This window comes from Nanorana parkeri, unplaced genomic scaffold, assembly GCF_000935625.1.
Source record: "Nanorana parkeri isolate BGI_ZX_2015 unplaced genomic scaffold, ASM93562v1 scaffold84, whole genome shotgun sequence".
Lineage (NCBI taxonomy): Eukaryota > Metazoa > Chordata > Amphibia > Anura > Dicroglossidae > Nanorana > Nanorana parkeri.
This window is the reverse complement of record NW_017306352.1, coordinates 1757095-1760337: the sequence shown is the minus strand read 5'-3', so window position 1 is coordinate 1760337 and position 3243 is coordinate 1757095. Positions and strand designations below refer to the sequence as shown.

Sequence of the window (3243 nt, the reverse complement as noted above, 5' to 3'; positions counted from 1 at the left end):
AAAAATTTTAAAGAGCAGCTGTTGTTAAAGTGTTTAAAGACTGGACTGTCAGCCGAAAATCTGGGTCTGAACGTGCGAATTGTGGCCGTCAGCGACTAGGCAATGTAAGGGCAGAACGGAGAGTGGCAAGACTGGTACAAGACAACAGAAGGGCAACAGTGCAGTGTCAGATTCCTCGTATCACCTTTCAACATCTTGTGGAGTAATGAGGCGGCCCAACAAAGTCATCTTGTGGAGTCTTCTCGTGGCCCAACGAAGTACTGATGGGGTGGTCATAATAATCTGGCCACTCAGTGTATTAAATTTTTGGATTTAGATACACAGACAATACCAAAAACTTTGAAGGCTTGTTCACACCAGATGACTGTGCTAGCAGCCTTGCCCAGCGCAAGGCGATCAATTTAAAAAATACATTCAAGTACCTTAACTATTAACAAAAAGGGTTTTTTGTTTGTGTATCACTCGGCTGTAGATCCTCAAATCATCTCTGAATTGGTGCTGACACTGTCCGGGTGACTACTTTTGCTCCCCATGGTCCCCGTGTGTGTTGTAAAGTAGTCACTTTACAAATCAAGAAACCAGACCTGAGATCGTAGTCCATCACAGGAGTGAGCTTGGAGTGGTGGCTACTTTACAACACACACAAGGACCATGGGGAACAAAAGTAGCCCCCCCCAGAAGGAAAGACAGTGTCAGCATGAATTCAGAGATGGTTTGAGGATCTACAGCCGAGTGATGCACAAATAAGATACATTTTTGTTAATAGTCAAGGTACTTGAATGTATTTGTAAGATTCAACGCCTGAGTTTAGTGTCACTTTACTGTGATATTGACATTCTAAATGTATTTAAAGTTTGCTGATTGAAGCAGGCATAGACAGGCTGATTATTTGCCATGAACAACATTTGACGTTTTTTTTTAGATGAACTGGTACTCTAAACCTGTCCATACACTCATCGTTCTATCCTTGCTCAGCCAATGAAGCTGAATCAAAAAACTGCTTGATTCCCCCATTTATATTAAACAGTATGAGTATCCATCCCCCACCCCATTGGACTATTATATTCTGACAGCGGCAGGTGTGATGTTGTCAAAATACGCAATCAGCGACAGTTACTGTTGAAGATGTTTTGGGCTGGCAAGTTAACATATAAAATAACACTTGCAAGTTGGGGGTGTTTGTCCCAGGGAGGCCACACACTACTCGAATTTGGACAGGACTCAAGTGAAATTCAAGCAGTTTGTGGTCAGCTTACGTGAAACATTTTTTAAAAATTGGATACAAATGGGAAGAATTTGACACATGCCTAGTCATAGCCTTCTGTTTGTGTTCTGATAGCATCTTTGGGGGCTGTACTGATGGATCATGGTGGCAGACTGGAACACCAAAGGTAGAACGATGTGAGCCTGCTATGCACCATCGATCGGTCTTTGTTGTGCCACTCCCAGACAGGCTTACATTCAATCACTTAATGACCCATCCTATTCTATTCCACACAATATAAAATTAAAATCCAGCAGGGATTGGAAACCCCTCATAATAGACACAGCAGGTATACAGACCCAGAAACCTAAACTGGCCATACACCTGTAATGTTTTCTCATTCAGCCCGCTAAACAGTGTGGATGGTTGAATTTCCTCTGCCAGGCTACTGCATTCTGACATTTGGCACCTGCCGATATAAGAATACCCAAACAATGACTGGAGCTGATTGACTCACTGTTAAGCTCACAATTTTTGCCCCAGCATCTTCAACAAAAGTTGACTGAAAAATTGACTTTTGTCGAAAGGAATGGCAGTGACCCGCAGCTCGAATTTTGGCAGAGCAGGACTTGAGCCTGAATTTGAGCAATGTATGACCAGCTTCAGTGCAGAAATCTCACCAATAAAGTTTCTGAGATAAAATAAATGATCAGGTGGTTTATTTTCCAGTATCTACCAAAGAATGAAATATTAATTTTAGAAGGACTCACTCCATCAGCAGATGCAAAGTAAAACCTGAAATGCTAAATTTAATATTTATTTCCTTCATGTTTTATAAATTGGCAGCAGTGATTGACAGAATTGCATAGGATGCAGGGTGAATATGGATTCCGAGCTATAACGCTTATCCTTCACTGCCTGTGCTTCAGCTAGCTTCTAAAAGGAAAAAACATCACTAGCATGCTGTACTCCATTCACAACTCCCTTATGTTGCTCATGCACAATGCAGAACTGGGCTTAAGAAATACACAAACAGACTTCGCAAAATGTAACCACATGCTTTTTTCATCTGTGCCGTTTGACTGAAAATGCCAACGAGACATGTTTTATGGTTCATGACCAAAAAGAAAACTCGGTCATAAGAATAATGAAGAGAAAGGCTAGTAAACAGCAAGACATCATTAGATGTGAAACCTTAGACCTCCGGACTAAATACAGAACAAATCCACATAAGACACAATAGAACAAAAAGGCTTAACTGTATAATGTATATTACAAACTGCTTTTAGTTTGCAAAGGCCACTTGTCAGAATCACCTGAGGTATAGCACAATTTTACTGACTTAAAAGGTAGATATTATACATTTTATAAGTTAACAAAGATTTATTGTTGGGTGGTTTTAGAAATTGCAACATTTAGGGTTAGTTCACACCAGATGCAGTGCGTTCCGGTCCGATTCTGGCCGGAACGCACTGCATCACATTCTGGTGTTCTATAGAAAGTTCCAACTCCTCAAGATCCCCAACCATCTGACTTTCGGTTTAGTTAGAAGTAAGAGGTTTGGCCGAAAGGCTGTACTGCACCTGCACCTGCACCACCCACGACATTTCCTGATACACATACTACACAGCAATAAAATATTACAATTAACTAGGGTCACACTAATCAAGCACGTTATTGATCTAAGTTGCCCCACTCAATATGGCCACAAGCGGCAGCCATATTGAGTGGGGCAACTCAGATTAATAACGTGCTATATTAGTCTGAACCTAGTTAACTTGAATACTTTTTCTGCTGTGTAGTATGTGTATAGGGAAATGCCGCGGGTGGTGCACGTGCAGTACAGCCTTCTCAGCCAAACCTCTTACTTCTAAGTAAACCAGAAGTCAGGTCATTGGAGATCTCGACGAGTTGGAGTTTTAGACAGAACACCGGCAATTAGTATCTGATTGTAGATTGCCATTACTAACGGTGTCTTTGTTACATTTTAAACATAGGGGTAAAGTTCCTCTTTAATTGCCCTGTTTCCTTCCTTCATT

The 3243-nt window shown here is 41.2% G+C and overlaps 1 protein-coding gene across 6 annotated transcripts in view; it reads right to left on the bottom strand.

Annotated features, from left to right (window-relative positions):
- PARD3 (par-3 family cell polarity regulator) overlaps positions 1 to 3243 on the bottom strand; it is a 535067-nt gene that overhangs the window by 379370 nt on the left and 152454 nt on the right. The gene's annotated exons all lie outside the window — the stretch shown is intronic.